The following is an 18,037-nucleotide window of genomic DNA, read 5'->3' on the forward strand; positions in this document are numbered from 1 at the left end:
AAATAAGATGTGAGAAGTTAGGAGCCTCGCTTCTCACTACTCATACCTCATTTCTTACTGCTCAATACTTATTTCGCACTTCTCACTTACCATATTACTAAAGCCTGTCCGCGTTAAATATCAGACATGTCCAATTGTTTTGTCGCCATTTCATGAATTTGGACGAGAGCTGAAACATGCTGAAAGCATCACATAAGTATAGAGATTGATCTTTTATAAAAATGGATCGTGTCTGTGGTTAGTGATTGGAAGACGGGTGTCCGAGATTTAACGTAAACAGGCTTTAATCACTTCACATTCGCTGTTGTACGGCCAAACGGCAATTTCGACCATATTACTCGTTTGGCAAATGTCCTAACGGGCTTGGTGGCCATAAATGGAGTCCATACCGTTTCCATTTTCTATTATATACCTTCATCTTAACTATTCTTCTAAGGGGCCCTCCTTAGCCGTGTGGTAAGACGCGCGTCTACAAAGCAAGACCATGCTGAGGGTGGCTGGGTTCGATTCCCGGTGCCGGTCTAGGCAATTTTCGGATTGGAAATTGTCTCGACTTCCCTATTTCTATTTCTATTCTATCAAATTGGCAACCCGTCAACCAAAACGAGCCTCCGCATGATCTCGTGGCAAGTGTAGAGGCAAGTGTAGGCTGGCTCGTCTCCGTTCACGATTATTGATTTATTTAAACTCATCATTGCATACAACACAACAATGAAGAACAGAATGAATACACGCTAACTTTCACATACTCAGTCATACTATCCCACGGAAATTTGACTCAATTTCCGTCAAAAGCAGGACAACTCAAAACTATGAGTAATCCTGCTTTTGACGGAAATTGAGTAAAATTTCCTTGGGAAGAAAAGAGACGGCAATACAATTTTACTCAGTCACTGAGTAGATGAAAGTTAGAGTGTATGTATCGTAAGCGAGCTCCCAGTATGTGGTTAACAAATATCTAAATTTTAAAGAAACAAAACGTCGAAAGAGACACAAGGTCGAAAATAAAAAAAGAGAAAAAATAAAGAAAGAAGGAAAAAGGAAGAAAGTATAAAGAAGAAGGAAGAAGGAAGGAGAAAAAAAGGGAATAAAGAATAATGTAAAAGGAAGAAGAAATGAGGAAAGAGCACGACCCAAGGAACATTAAAGACGAATAAAGCGCTGATAAAGCTATAAATAGACTTCTTCGACTAAAAACTAGCTTATCAGCCTAAATTGTTTGTTGGGGAAGGACAAATGAGAAAGGGAGAAGAAAGATGGAAGCAGAAAAAAGAAAGGAAAAAGAAGGAAAAAAGAAGAAGGAAGAATGAAGAAAGAAGAAGGAAGAAAAAATAGAAAGAAGAAAACATTAAGAAAGAAGAAGAAAGTAGGAAGTAGAAAGAAGGAAGAAGGAAGAATAAAGAAGGATGGAAGAAAAACGAAGAAGGGAGAAAGGCGAAATAAAAAAGGAACAAGTAAGGTGGACTTAGGATGAAGGATGGAAAAAGGGGAAGAAGAAAGGAGAAAAAAGAAATGAAGAATTTATAAGAAGGAAAAGTGAGAAAGAAATTCCTAGAGGAGCCCCCAAAATTATTTCCAGCGAATTTTGTGGAGGAATTCCTATAAGAAATTATAAAAAAGTTCCTAAAAGAATCTCCGAATTAATTTGAAAAAAAAAATCCAATTGAATTAAAAAAAAAAATCAAGAAAACTGAAGAAATTTTTGAAACGAATTCGTAAAGTAATTTTTGGAGGAATATTTTAAAGAATGTCCAATGGTGTTTTTGGTGGAATTTCTAAAATAATTTCCGAAGGAGTTTCCTGAATGCATTTTTAAGCAATTCCTAAAGGTATTTAGGAAGAAACTCCAAATAGAATTTGCGATGAAATTCCTAGATTTCTACAGGAATTCCTTCGGAAATTCTTTTAGGAAATCCTTCCAGAATTCCTTCTGGAATTGTTCCATTTGGAATTTCTCCTGGATTTCCTTCAAAAATAGACCCAGATAGTTCGGAAATTGCACCATTTATTCTAAAACTCCTACAAAAATTCCTTTGACGATTTCCCCAGGAGTTTCTTCGGCGATTCCCGGAAGGATTTCTTTAAAACATCTTCCAGAAATGAATCCAGTAATTCCTTCGAAAATTCTTCCAGGAATTCCTTCGGAATTTCCCTTAGACATTAGGTCAATACTTTCACATCGAATTCTTTCTTTAATTTCATTCAAGAAAATCCTAATACCTCCGGAAATTCCTTCAAGAATTCCTTCGGAAACTCCTTAAGCAACACTTTAAGAAGTTATCGCAGTAACTTCACAAAAAATTTAGAATAAAATGCAAAGAAACTGCTGGTGAATTTATAAACGGTTTTTATAAGTTTTAGTTATGTTATGTGATGAGTATTGTCGAGAAATTCATGAATATGTAGTTTAATGCATGAATTGTTTGTAAATGGCAGGTAAAACTCGTCTTTATGTGTAGGTTTTCCCAGTGTTTTAGCAACTGCAGTAGAGCAAGGCATCATCCCTCCACCACCTTATAGGATTGCATCCAACCACTCACCATAGTCCTCCAACTCAACACCAGAGGGTCAGAAGCACCTTCATTAAGTAGGCGTAATTGGGTCGATACTATGAGACGAGGTCACTGACCTGGAAAAGGAGGTCATGACCATGGGATGCGGTCACTATTCCAAAGTATTTTGAAGCGAACGGATATTCTTCTTATTATTATTGGCATTACATCCCCATACTGGGACAGAGCCGCCTCACAGCTTAGTGTTCATTAAGAACTTCTACAGTTATTAACTGTGAGGTTTCTAAGCCAAGTTAACATTTTTGTATTCGTATATCATGAGGCTAACACGATGATACTTTTATGTCCAGAGATGTCGAGACAATTTCCAATCCGAAAATTGCCTAGACCGGCACCGGGAATCGAACCCAGCTACCCTCAGCATGGTCTTGCTGTGTAGCCGCGCGTCTTATCGCACGGCCAAGGAGGGTCCTATTACAATATTACAAAGTTACTAAAGTTGGAAGTTGAAGAGTAGAGAAGAAAGTGTTTGGAACAAGAGAAGGCGTTGAGGACAACCCCACTGTTTTTGGGTTGAAAACCCCAGCAAGAACCGCTGGCATTCCCTGGTTTCATAGTCGGCCTAATCCGGCATTGTTTCCGCCGATAGTCAATCGGCCTTCTTATTGGTCGAGTTGCAACGAAGCAAGGAGCGAGGAGGATCCCCTAGCATTAGCATTAGCATTAGCATTGTGATGGTGTAGTTCGTAGATTGGACACTAGTGATACTCATGTTTTACTTTTGGGATCCTTATCTAGAATGCTATCAGAAATCAAGAAGTGGAGTGGTCCTTGATTCCAGTCTTAAACAAAAATAACAAAAGCATGAGGATTACTACTCCTGGCCACGCCCATCTTCACCGTAACTAGGGAGAGAAAGGAAGTGTTGGTGTGGTACTTACTTAACGAGAGGCCACCGACTTAGCGACACCCTCATAAGTACCACGGAGTTGGATAATGAGGAAGGTATTCGTTGGGTCAGGATTTGCCTGTAGCTGGCAATGTAACCGTGGAGCGAGGAGGATCCCCTAGCCACCCCGGCAATACCACCGGTAAGCCCGGAGTGAATAGAGTTGCTCGCTGCCGGGTCGTCGGCCACAGAAGAAAGGAAGGAAGAAGAGGAATGAAAGAAATGGAGTGGTGCAGTGCTGCCAGGAAGAGGGGCTCTAAAGACATGTTAGCTAGCTTCAAGAGAGAGTGAAGACAGAAATGAATAAAGTGTCGCAAAGTGAAGCTCTGTGGTTATCCCTGCATTTGATTGCGAGAGTTTCCTGTCCGCGAGTTGCTTGAGGTGAGCGTGCCGACCCTGAGTCTCAGCATAGCGCTGGGCATACTTATTCGATAATTACAAATTCCTGAAATTTGTTTAAATTGAGCTCCTGAAGGAACTTCCGACATTCTTAGATTTCTCCAAGAATTTCTTTGGGCATTGCTTCAAGTTTTCCGTCATAAATTAAAAAGAAAAATAGATTAGAAAAATCCTGCGGAAACAACTGCGGAAATAATTTTTTTTTAAATTCCTCCTCAATGTTTCTTCGAAAATTGAAAGAATGAATTTTAAGAATTACTTCAGAATATACATCAGGAGCTCCTCCGGATTTCAAAACTTCCACTTGGAATTCTTTCGGAAATTCTTCGAATCATTAATTTTGAAATATATTCACGAATTGCTTTTAAAGATTCTCTGGAAACACCTTCCGAAACTTCTTTAGAAATTTCAACGGAAAATATTCTGGTAATTCTTTTGGATATTCCTTCGAAAATTCTTTTGGGGATTCTTTGTGGAATTGCTTTACAAATTCCTTCGAAAAATTATTACGGTCTTAAAAATTCGCGTAGAAAGGATTTTTTTAAATTAATTTAAGAGTTCCTTCAGGAATTCTACCGCAAATCCCTATGGAGATTCTTTCACATATGCCTTAAGAAATTTCTTCAGAAATTCTTTCAAAAAATCCTGTTAGCGTTGAAATTAATTTCTAAATTAAAAAAAAAGACGTTAACAAAAATAAAAAATAAATCAGGATTTTCTAAAAAGTTCTCCTCAATTTCTTTTAGAACTTTCTCCAGCAAATCTTCCAGAACTTTCTGCAATACTTAGGACATTCATTAGTTTTTTTAGCAGCTCTTTCAGAAATTTCTTTAGAAACTCCTCTGGAATTTTCTTCAAATTTTCCAGAATTTCTTTGAACATTTCTGAGGAAATTCCTTTAGAATGTTTTTCGGTAACACCAGCGATAGATCCTTCGGAAAATTCTTTCGATTTCGACTCCTTTGGGAAATAGTTTGAAAATACCATTTGGAATTTCTTGGGAAATCCCTTTAGAAAATCTTTGACTATTTCGTTGAAAATTCCGTCAAAAATTCCTTCAAACATTCTGTTGGAAATACCTTCAAGGAAGTATTAAAATTTCTGGAAAGTACATTCAACAAAATGTCGGATAGAATTCAGGTATTTTGTATGGTTTTATTAAACAAAAGAATTCCTAAAGGAATCTCTGGAAAAAATATCAAAGGAATTTCTGATGAAAAAATCCTACATTTCTCCAGACTTTTATTCAGGAACTTCTCTAGAAATTCCATCGTAAATTCGAATAAAATTGATCAAAATTGGCGTGATATTAGTTTTTTTTTAGAATAATCTTGGCGTATATTATTAAATTTCAGAGAAAATATTCAGTTCGACGAGTCACGTGCCCTAGTTTAAATCCACTAACGATCGCGGATACCTAATAAATTAATATTCATTCAAACGGTGCAACGAAAAGCAAGCCTTGTGTTTCCTGTTCACCTTAGCCTATTATTTACTATACTTCATAGAGATATACAATAAAGAATTCAATTCTTCGGGCCATTTTTATTATTATCGAACAAGTTTATAGGAATTGTTCGAAAGAAAAGCTGTTTCACACTGCTAGCTGAGCCTTAAATAATAAAAATAATACTCGCCCATAAAGTACATGATAGTACAACATTTAAGTAGTGTAAAATAAGGATGATTACTCATGCTTCGATATAACGTACAATTCGATATAACGTACAACTTTGAAATCGATATGTACGTTATATCGAAGTTTACCTGTATATGCTCGATTGTCTTTTATTCATTTGTTGAGTTTTATTTGGGCCATCTTCACTACACTTCACGTCTACAGCGGAAGGTCTTGTACATATACGTACCAGGTGACCAAACGCCTGACACATGCAACAATTTTCACGCTGGAAAATACTCGGCTAAGAGACGATTCAAATAAAAACAATACAAAACAAATAAAAACAGAGTACGAATCAACATCTATAAAGACACAAGTAATGTGAGTGAGTCTGTTTTCCCGAAGACATCTGTTTCAGAAATCATCGACCTTATCACACTGAGATAACGAAGGATGCACAAAAATTTGCTCCCTCACTCCAGCTATTTATTTCATCAGTGCAACGATTCCATAGGACCCATAATGGGGTCGGGTGAATAAGTCGCGACAGCATAAATTTCTCGAACTCGCCTCCACCCTCGTCAACACCCCACTAACGGGGTAGCGACATCGAAAAATAGTTGCTCCTAGCGATGGAGAGTAGTGCGAGGCTGCCACCGGCTAACGGTTGTACAACAAGTTGGTGGAGGGTCCCAAACAGATCCTCGCCGTCGTCGTCGTCCTCTTCAGGGCCGATGAAATATATGAAGTTTTGTTTTCTTTACTTCTACACTACTGCTGCTGATGTTGCAGCCTTCTAGCCATCAGCATCGAAACGGCAGACAGGAACTCTAAAACTGTCGCATTATGCAATCATGCCATTAATATTAAGTAGCTGGGTGATAGTGCTGCCAGTAGAGAGGGTCCCGAGTAGATTGCCGGAGGCAGTTTTGGGGGAACTATGCGGTGATTTTTATGAAGTCCATAGAAACCGAAACGCTGGCAACGGGATTCTGCTTTCGAGGACTGACGGATGCGTGACTTTCCAGGATATTCCATAGAAAGCTGAAGTTTCCGGAAGTGATAGTGGCTTATAAATTAAACATACGTGTGGTTGGATAGGGAAATCTTGATGGCATTCTCGCGAAAAGGGGAAACTTGCAAGATAGATAAAGTTTTCAACACATTTTGTGGTGATGTTCGCACGATTACGAGCAACGATAATCTCAAGCACTAATCCGACTGTGCCTAGAGGGCAATTTGGACAAGCTCTGATGAATATTTGCCCTTGCTTATTACTCTTAGCGTTCCATTATGTCCTTACAATGGTTATTGTCTTCAGGGTTTCCACAGGCAAGTAAACTCATAAAATAAGGGCATCATTATGTTATGAAACTGTTGATATTTAGAACTTGGCGGGAAATCAAATAACATCTGAAAAACAGTTTGGTATATATGAACAATATGAAACTCCCTTAATTAAAATCATGAAAATCCAGGATTTAAGACCAGATTTTTTTTCAACGTCAAAGGTTCCTAATGAAGCCATTCGCCTGATCTGTCTGCTTTTATTAATGTTACAAGTGATAGATAAAATCAGCTTTAAAGGCAATCCCCCTCGTCAGGTCCTTTTTTTCTGTGCTTAGAAAAACTTCAAACGCCGCCACACGGAGCGGGGGTTTGCAATGATAAGGTTCATCGACTTTCTCAATTCGATCGTAAATATTGCGTTACACTTTTCCGGTCTCGTCGTATCCCCAACAACAACCGGGCCAATTCCCACTCGTCATCACAGGGGGTCGGGCAACTGATTACATTAAGGGCGTTCTATCTCTCGGTACGGTGGCGACGACGTGCTGTACGGTCCATCCCCAACAGAAACCATTCCAACAATTTACCCCTTTGTCGGGCCACGATCCCGTACCCTTATCGCCGGATCGGTTCAAAGTGTCTGCCGAGTAAAATGGCCCCATAAATCACCCCCGCACGTTTCGTGACAAAATGTTGTTTTTATTTTCTTCGGGTCCGCCCTGCCACGGTGAAAAAGGATAACTGTTTTGTAGTTGCTCAGGTTGAAATGAAATACATTGTTTTGTATATTTACTGCTGGACATCCGGAGGGAAGTGGAGGGTCACCCTCTTTCGTTTAAGCTCATTGCATTTCCATCCAACTTGTGCTGTTCTAAGACGGTCTACTGGACATAATTAACTGTATATAATTGCGTTTTCGTTTACTTATCTTCAATCCAATTGCCTCAATAATACTAAATCAGGGCACCTTCGGTTCATCAAATAAGCATGCCTTCCGAAAAACCCAATTAGCCATTACCGAATGCGGTTGAATGAACCCCGCGTGCACTATCAACCTATCAACAACACACATCACCCCTAATGTTACGCTACATATGACTCACGTCTGGTCATGGGGCCTCCCTTCGAATGTCATTTTCTTTCAAGCGCACGAAAGATTGATTACAAATCGAAATTCTGTCTATCGGAAACGACCGGTGGATTGTGGGGTATTATAGATATTAATCCTTATGAAGGCGCACTGTATAAAAAGCGGATCCTCCGCTTTAGTTCAGCCGTGGATTTACAATACGTACAGCAAATATTTTGATTCAAGTGGCATTTACTTGGATTCACTAAGCAGCTTAGTTATTATCCTTTTTTTTCGACAGCAATTAGTCTAATATTTTTGCGGTATGTAGATAATAATACTTCCAAAATTTACCAACATGTTGAATATTAATTTTCTTAAAAGAAACATTTTTCTTTTATTTCTTTACATCAAGTAAAGCAACAAATGATGACAAAAGTTTAAACATCGTTTAAAAATCGTTTTTAGTCAGCAGGGTTCATACATTTCAAATCATATGACTCTAAGCATTTTTGGAAGTAAATATTTAGTTAACACACATGAATGAAAACACAGAATAGAATTGTTTATTTTCAGACGGTGGAACATTAATTGCCACCGTCTGATAACAGAAGTAGTTGGTTCCCAAGAGGTGATAAATTTGATTTGTTTATAGTTGAATTTATTTTCTTTGAAGAAAGGGTCGCATATATGTATGTAGGTTTTGAAGCGAGGCGGACAGAAACATGATTTTAGTAAAAAGTGTGGTTTGGCTTCTGGTTTGTGGTAAAGTATGACTCAGTAAAGTTGATGGAGGTGCCATTAGCACGTGATGTATTGTGAGGCTTTATAAGCGAGTTTTGAAACTTCAGTTGAATACATTCTCGTATAGATGAGAAACAAAACAACTATTTTATTACTTGATCAGGAATTTAACCATACCAATTAAAACAACATTTTGATCATAACTTTGATCTGATATGTTTCCAAAAGCAATAAAAAAAATATTAACATTTTCTTGGTTGCTTATAATATCCGATTATTCGTAAAATATGCTTCAGTTCACAAAGCAAAACCTTTTATGTAAATATAAAACAAACACCGTTATGTAGACCGAGAAGTATGTTGTTGTAAAGTTTAAAAAAGAAACTGGAAAGATCTCACCGGATCAACTGTAACTTCCACACTTTTAGATCATAGACCATAGTAACAGAGCCATTGACGCATTTGAAAATTAGTCTAAAACCCCGATAGCGGTTTCAATGATTTTCGATATTAGATCTTTACAACAGGTCGAAAACAATATTTATTCAAATAGATTTGCAAAAAATAACTAGTACAATAAAATATAATTCAATTTTTCACGATTGTGTTTCGGTATCTTAAAATAAAGTGTTTAGAGCAGATAAGCTAGAAGTCAGTATTTGTCCTACTTATGCAAATTGCCATCATTTTCCAATACCAAGGAGATTACAATAATGTGCTGGTCTGTAATAGACTTACATTTGTAAATTACTGCTAAATATTTTGTTGTGGACATTGCTGTAGATTCTACATTAATGCACAAACAATCTCCTGGTTTCCAGTATATTGCGTAGGATTTTATCTGAAAATAGTCCAAGGGTATGATCTTCACCAAATGCAACAAATAGTCTTAAATTTTTTTGTTGCATCTACAAAATTGTTCAAAGGTTTTAATTCATTTTTCAGCTATCTACACTCGCCATATTGGCGGCTGCTATAAAAAATTCTGATAGTAAAATTTTCCCTACTTACATTCTCCCCGGAAATAATTATAACGCCAGAGTGTTTTTTCATACAAAATGGTCATATTCGAAGATCAAAATCTCGATTCCTAGACTTTTTTTTGAGGATATATTAGGTCTCCTAGCTCAAAATTACCTGAATTTTCTATCAACGAATGTTATTTATATGGATGCTGACAGGAATGGCCCGATTCAGATGTAAATAATTATAAAGCCCTCACTTTTATCTGGGGCTTCAGCAGATGATTTTCTTCAAACGATCTAAAAATGTGAAAATTCCAATGTAGTCCTTTTCTGCCATTTGAAATTTTAGCAAATTTGACTTATTACACATTTTCTAGGGAAATTCAACCGCAGCAACATCGATACGTTGCTTGCTCAAAACCTCATTTAAGTGCTTACGGGTTGAAATGTTTTGAATTTGCGATGTTTGTCCCTAAATTATTCGAAATACATGCGAAAGTGCAATGGTTGTTACGTCAACTATGAGGTCATGGGCAGGTTTGTAGAACCCTTCCTAACAATTTCTCTACATAAATAAACATAGTGAAAATTGTTATACAAGCTTAGTAGTCTAGTAAATACTGATTCTGCCTTGAATGCAGGAGGTCGTGGGTTCAATCCCAGGCTCGCCCCTATTTAAAACGAATTGGATAGACTAGATAATTTTTTAAGGTGAATCCCTGATTTTTGCTTCTGTTTACCTACACTTCTAGCAGAGAGATGCACAGAGACATGGAGCCTCATACAAAATTTTGTTGAAAACTTGTGTAAAGCTCCTCAGCGCCGCCAATGCAGACTGTCCGACATACAAACTCAATCTCGCCAAGCGATGGCGTTGGCTTACACTACGTAAACAAGATGATTCTGACAGATTAAAATATAAACTCCCCCTAAAAAATTAGAATTGCCAATTAAGAAATCAGGATATGAGCAATGAATAAATTTAAAATTTCCACGAATAATGCGAAATTTTATATAAACAATTGAGAATTTTCCACAAAACAAAAATAAATTAGCACTTTTAAAAGCAAAAATTGCATTTATGAGCAAATAATTTTCCATAAAGAAATCAAAATTTTTCACGAAAAAAATGTTTTTCCATAAATAAATCAACAGCAATAAACAATAATAAAATTCGCCGCAAAATATTTTTTTCCACAGAAAATTAAAAATTTTCCAACAAATTTCCATAAAGAAATATAAAAAAGTAATAAAACTGAGCATTTTTTCCATAGATGACCACTTCTTTAAAAGCGTTGAAAGTTCATAGAAAATTCTCTCATTTTATTCCTTTTTTGTATATTTTTATAGAAGTTTTCTCTTTTTTTATTGCTCTTTATTGATTATTTTGTGGAAAATTTTCATTTTTTTATGGAAATCATATTTATTCCTTGGAAAATTTTGTAATAGTTTGTTGCTAATATTGATTTATTCATGGAAATTTTTTTTTCGTGGAACATTTTGATTTCTTTATGGAAAAATCTTCTTTTATAATTGCAATTTTTGCTTTTAAAAGTGCTAATTTATTTTTGTTTTGTGGAAAATTCTCAATTGTTTATGGAAATTTTGCATTATTTGTGGAAATTTTATATTTATTTATTGCTCATACCCTGATTTCTTTATTTCCTAATTTTCTATGGAAAATTTCTAATTCTCCATGGAAATTTGATTTTGCTGCCATACTGCCATCTAGTGACAATTCGGAGTAAACACTAGCACTAAAAAGTAAAATACGGCAAATTTTCACCTACATTCCTAGCACCGCGCAACGTGGACATAACGACATTCTTAAAAATGACCAGTATGTACAATGTTTTACACAACTTTGCGACATAAGATGAACGTTTTTTCTGTGCTACTAGCAACACTGTGTAATGTGGTGCAATGCCAAGGTATTCTCGGTGTCTAATAGCAACAATAACTATACCAGTACTCTTTTCCTTCCACTACTGAATGTAAGGACATGGCCGGCGCCGTTAATGATCTACATTTGAGAACCACTGAAAAGTGTATGTACTTCGAGAATATGTGTTATATACTAACCTTTTTTAACACAATTTACACCAGTTCTGATCAATCACGGAGCAGCAGCGCAACAAGTGGGCAACAATGGGTGGACTTTATAGAATACTTCCTAAGCTGAAAGATAGTTGTTGTTGTGAAGCTATTAGACTTTTGTTGCTCATTCATTTAATTTACTTTCATTAATTTATTTAGTCTACATACAAACAGATAACACTGAATCAACAATTTGACGCCACAATACACGGTTCCATCCTCGAATACGCCCCACGCTCGCCAAGTCGTTTTGCACCTGGTCTGCCCACCTCGCTCGCTGCGCTCCACGCCGTCTTGTACCTGCCGGATCGGAAGCGAGCACCATCTTTGCAGGTTTGCTGTCCGGCATTCTTGCAACATGCCCTGCCCATCGTACCCTTCCGGCTTTAGCTACCTTCTGGATACTGGGCTCGCCGTAGAGCTGGGTGAGCTCGTGGTTCATTCTTCGCCGCCACACACCGTCTTCTTGCACACCGCCAAAGATGGTCCTAAGCACCCGTCTCTCGAATGCTTGCAAGTCCTCCTCGAGCATTGTCCATGTTTCATGTCCGTAGAGGACTACCGGTCTTATCAGCGTCTTGTACATGACACATTTGGTACGGTGGTGAATCTTTTTTGACTGCAGTTTCTTCTGGAGCCCGTAGTAGGCCCGACTTCCACAGATGATGCGCCTTCGTATTCCACGACTAACCTTGTTATCAGCCGTTAGCAAGGATCCGAGGTAGACGAATTCCTCGACCATCTCGAAGGTATCCCCGTCTATCGTAACACTGCTTCCCAGGCGGGCCCTGTCGCGCTCGGTTCCGCCCACAAGCATGTACTTTGTCTTTGACGCATTCACCACCAGTCCAACTTTTGTTGCTTCGCGTTTCAGGTGGGTGTACAGTTCTGCCACTTTTGCAAATATTCGGGCGACAATGTCCATATCATCCGCGAAACAAATCAATTGACAAACAAATGGATCTGAAAATCGTACCCCGACTGTTACACCCGAATCTATATCATTTCGTCGAAAGACATTTAGTCGAATGACATTCGGTCGAAAGGACACTACGTCGAAAAGACGTTTGGTCGAAGGGACATTAAGCCGAAAATGATTCTTTATTCCACTAGAGATGCAGGACATTTAGTCGAAAGGACATTACGTCGAATGGTCAGTTGATCGAATGGACATTTAGTAGAAATCAGATTTTGGAATGAAGAATCTTCGTACATTTCGTCGAATGGCGGTCCGTCGAATGGCTATATAAAAAAAACTTTGGCCAATAACAATTAAAAACCCCTGAATAATCCACCTCTCGGTGATGGTGCCTTTCTCGTGCATTATAAAAATAGTATTTTGGCCATTACTCTTAAGCCCATAGTCCGATCTGGCCAATTTTCAGTAGGAAGCAAGAGAGTATTCTGCGTCGAATGCAACTTGTTGCGAGTAAATCGGTTAAGGATAAGTGCCTGAAAAATGATTGACATGTTTTTACTCAATTTTTCTATAAAAAGTTGTATTTTGGCCATAACTTTCGAGCCCATAGTCCGATCTGACCAATTTTTAATAGAAAGCAATGATAGAGTATCCTACGTCGAATGCATTTTGTTGCAAGTAAATCGGCTAAGGTAAAGTAACTAAAAAATGAGTGACATTTTTTACTCAATTTTTCTATAAAAAAGTGATATTTTGGCCATAACTTCCGAGCCCATAGTCCGATCTGGTAATTTTCAATAGGAAACAATGGTAGAGTATTCTGCGTCGAATGCAACGAGTAAATCGATTAAGGATAAGTACCTGAAAAATGAGTGAAATTTTTTTTGGGTGGGTGCGCACAGACACACACACATACACACAGACATCACCTCAATTCGTCGAGCTGAGTCGATTGGTATATAACACTATGAGTCTCCGGGCCTTCTATAAAAAGTTTGTTTTGGAGCTATCATATAGAAACTGCCGCTAACCGCAAGTCGAGCACATCTGTATATGGAGGCCCATATACAGATGTGCTCGACTTGCGGTTAGCGGCAGAATACCTCCAATACATTTTGACGTAGGACTTACGTCTCTCTTTACTATACCGGGTGTAATTTCAAAATATTCAAATCGACCGCGTTACGCTGTGTTGAAAGATTTTAAACGTTAATAGCGTTCGTCTCAGTGGACAAATTTCTGCGGTAAGCCCCTCAATCGACAGATTGCAAGTATGCCTTCCATGTCCATGCTTGATAAGACCCGAAAAACTTGTTTCAATAGGCATGAAACTGTTTTCAATGAAAAACATTGAGCTCAAGGGAACCTATAAATATGGGTACCGCATAATTCTTGCATCATTCCATTCCCACGTTCTGATTGGTGCAGACACCAGCGAATGAGCAGCCGCTGGGTCTGCCGAGAAGCCATAAAATAGCGCAACGCGATTATTTCCTTTCATTCTGACCGGAACAAGCGAAGCAACTGCATCATCGATGGAACAGCACTTTTAGTAGGGAATGAAGTCTGCACCGACCGCTTTTTCGGATCGTCACCATCGAAGCGACCATCATCATCCGAAACCTAGCCAGCACATCAGCAGTCCACCCTACAGACCCGACAAAGCAGCAATGCTGAGCAGATACCGGCAGCAGCAGCAGAGTCGAGCCGAGACCGGCCGGCATCGGGGCTGAGCCGAGACAGGCTGAAGAAAAGCCACATGATGCAGCATGTATGTCCAAAAAACAAACGGTTCTTCAGAGAGCGAATAATAGAGATCAATATCAATGCTTTCAATACCCTTCGGGATAGAAATTGTACTTGGGTGCCAAATCCAATATTCTAGAGATAAAATTTTATGCGTGATTTTCATAAATAGCGTCAAAACTAACAGTAGATATTTTTTCTGATTTAACCGCGAAGTGGACGAAGGACTTCGCTTGACCATGCCTTTAAAGATTCATAAGATGTCCAAATCTCTCACTTAATCTTATTTGGATAAAGAAAACACCGATTACAACTAAAACATTAATAAACTATCGATCGATTTTTCATCAAATGGCATTGATCAAAAAATATCTAGATAAACATTGTTTGCTACTGACCGCACACAAAGCGAACGTGACTGAATGATCGTCCCATGTTACCAATTCTAAATCTTATCACCCGAAATCCCATGTCCGGGTGTTTCCTTCCTTCTACTTCTAACAATGTTGTCTGAACTGCAATTCTAAGCTCGCTTGCCCGGCTTATTGGCCTGTATCTAGCGAAAGGTCCCGTTAGGAAATAGACGCCAGCAGCAAGCAACAAGCGTAAAAAAAAGAAGCCCTTCTCGAACGCGTTGATGATGATGACGCTTTGGCTGACAAAGAAGCGGGATACAAGACACTAGCTGATTGGCCCACCAATTGGGAAGCAGAGAAGATTCAAAATAAGGTATAAAAGAAAAGTGCATTCGCTCGCAGAGCATTCAGTCTTTTTTTTATACCATCGCGCGATATTCGCGGTTATTTGAAAAGATCGTTTTCTCACTTTTTGCACTTAGTTGAAGCAAACAGCCTTTTTCAAGGCTCTAAGGGTTAAAAATAATGTTCTCCTTCAGTCGCTATCGCACGGATTAGAAGGCCCTTCAGTGGAAAGGCTGAGATACAGTCTACATCCCCTGCTGAGCCAACTTGTGGTTTATTTCAGGCAGTCCTTCAGTGGGAAGGTTGCCACTGTCGTGGCTAATATTTCGTGACCGGACAGATACTTCCTGAATTTTTTTGATGATTCTTGTTCGAGGTAGATTTGATTTCTGTGTCGGTTTGATGAGAAGATTTTGCCAAGGAATGGTATGCAACGCCGATGATTAGCATTAGCATTAGCATTGAGCAATTGGGTCTTAAAATGAAGAACAGATATTCGATTTTATTCCAGGGAACGATGAAGTTAATCATCCTGAACGCGTCAGTTTTTTTTTTGACTCAAAAATTGAAAGGAACATTGTTTAATTTGAAATTTGAAAATAGATGAAAAATGCTTCCTCGACATTTTCGGTCCTGTTTGACGTAAGGATTCAAACGCACTAGCAAAACACCGCAGGGCACTTGACTCAACCTTTGACAGTTAATATATGGGCCTGACGTTTTGGGCTGATGGTTGATTCGTTCTGAAATATTGCACAGGCCAAAACATGCCTCAAAATGTATTAAACACATAAATATTATTTTTACTGATTTAGATTCATACCAGATTTTTTTTAACGGTTCAAGTGTTCTTGACCGATGTACTATCGTTTGCAACCATAAACGAGGTAAGGCTTTAGGACCCAATTCGCACAAATTCGTAGGTGGTACAAGCCTGGACTATTGTGTGAGAGTAGCATCACTTTCATCCGTTACCACAGATATTGATTTGGGACTAATCACTATCTCTTAGATGGAAGCAATGCACTCTCTCCAATAGTCCAGATCTGTCCTGGCCACGTCCTTGCGAATGCTGGGGAAGGGGAAGGATGGTTAGTCGGACACCTACTTAAGAAAGATGCAGAGAACTCTACGACCTCTCATAGGTGCCACGGGAGGTTTTGTTAGTGTGGAAGGTTATAATAGTAGGAATTGTGTTGGTAGAACGCGAAACACAGAAAGAACTATGATAGAAATACAAAGTAGGAAAGGGACGAGCCTGGATTTAATGCACGACCTCCTGCTCATAAGGCAGAAGCGGTAGCCACTAGACCACCGAGCTCGTCTGGTATGCAACGCCGATTATTTATCCAAAATAGTTGATGTGGAAAATTTGGACATATTATGTATCTTAAAGGCATGGTCAAGTCAAGTCCTACGTCCACTTAGCGGTTATGTCACAGACATTACCCACTGTTCGTTTTTTTTTAAAGCAAGAAAGTTTCGTTTTCGTTGAAGCTTTGCAGGTACATCCGTCTATCCTTTCATTTTATATGAAACCTGAAACTCATAAAGAATGAATGTTAACAACAAAATTCAAAGAAAATTTATCTTTTTTTCTTCTTCTATGGCTCTACATTCCAACTGAAACTTAGCCTGCTTTTCAACTTAGTATTCTATTAGCATTTCCTCAGTTATTAATTGAAAGCTTCCGCCAATGCATGAGTATGTATCTTATGTGCCAAGTACAATGGATACACTATGCCCAGCGTGTCAAGAAAGTTTCCAACCCGAAAACGGCATAGACCGGACCGAGAATCGAACTCGCATTCTCCGGATTGGCAATCCTACGCCTTTGTTCGCAAGGCTACTGGAGACCCCTAAAGTAAATTTATACAATACATTTTTCTCCAGATAGTTTTACATTTTACATTTTTTCAAGTTTGTTCATTTACTCCACTGAATCAAGGCAGACTTGATGAGTTCCAATGTTTTTTACCTCTTAAATGTCAAACAGAGGGGAACTCACGCCACCATTAGCGAGCGCAAAATACTGGATTATTGAAACTATGTTTGTTTTGTGGAAAAAAATCCGATGTGTGAGGTTGCTCTTTCCTTGAACTTGGACAGATACTGGTGGTGCTGTATTATGATAATTTTATAAATTAAAGTGTTTTAAAGTTACTTCTAGCTATTTCTAGTTACTTTATGCGCCTTCACGGCAACGCATTAAATGTCTGTGAACGCCATAGTTGCCATAAATACTATTATAATGCAAATTTTGCCGTATGGCTACTTAGGTGCTTTATCGCATCCCATAACCGGGACATTTCGGCCTCGTAGTTTCTTCTTCAATAACTTCACATTCCAACTGAGTTTCATAAGCATTTTCACAGTTATTGAAAGCTTTGTTATGCCATTTTATTAGTATGTATCTGGTGCGGCAAAGCACAATAGTTATACTTAGGGAGCCAAGATTTGTTTTTTTAATTTTATAATTATTCTACAAACTTAGCATAAAAGCCTTTTCCAATCCAAAATGGCCCGCTACGCCGGCCACGCAGTTTTCCGGAGACACGCAAACTTTATTCCCAATACTCATATCAAACAGGTACTTCAATCAAGACCCGGTGACACAATTCGAAGCAATTGACTTCTGTTACAACGGGCATTTTCTCCACTTTCACTGAAACAGTATACAGTGCATGCCATCCCAGCGGCGACAATACCCCATCAATCAAGCCACTTCTCACCAGTTCAATCAGTGAATGCTCAACCGACCATCGAATCCTTCGTTGGCGCAGCACACTGACGGGTGCCGCTGGTTGAACATCCCAGCAGGATTTCGCTCCGGCTCTGACGTTCATGCACAATTTGATGCTGATTGAATCGGGGCCCGATAATGGAAAATACTGATGGTCCTCCGGCGATGAATGGCACTTTGGGTGGAAATTGGATTTCCTTCGACGATTTCCGCGCTTGTACGGAGTTTGAACTTTCACTTTGGAGAAATTCAATAAGCCGCTCTGAATAACGAATGTTTTG

At 38.6% G+C, this 18,037-nt stretch overlaps 2 protein-coding genes across 16 annotated transcripts in view; both read left to right on the forward strand.

The window, feature by feature from the left end:
* The window catches only part of LOC134227973 (protein tincar), a 541,225-nt gene that overhangs the window by 190,435 nt on the left and 332,753 nt on the right, over window positions 1-18,037 (forward strand). The gene's annotated exons all lie outside the window — the stretch shown is intronic.
* LOC134225736 (uncharacterized) overlaps window positions 1-18,037 on the forward strand; it is a 30,417-nt gene that overhangs the window by 8,322 nt on the left and 4,058 nt on the right. The window lies entirely within an intron of this gene.

Source organism: Armigeres subalbatus, chromosome 3, assembly GCF_024139115.2.
Source record: "Armigeres subalbatus isolate Guangzhou_Male chromosome 3, GZ_Asu_2, whole genome shotgun sequence".
In the NCBI taxonomy this organism is placed as follows: domain Eukaryota; kingdom Metazoa; phylum Arthropoda; class Insecta; order Diptera; family Culicidae; genus Armigeres; species Armigeres subalbatus.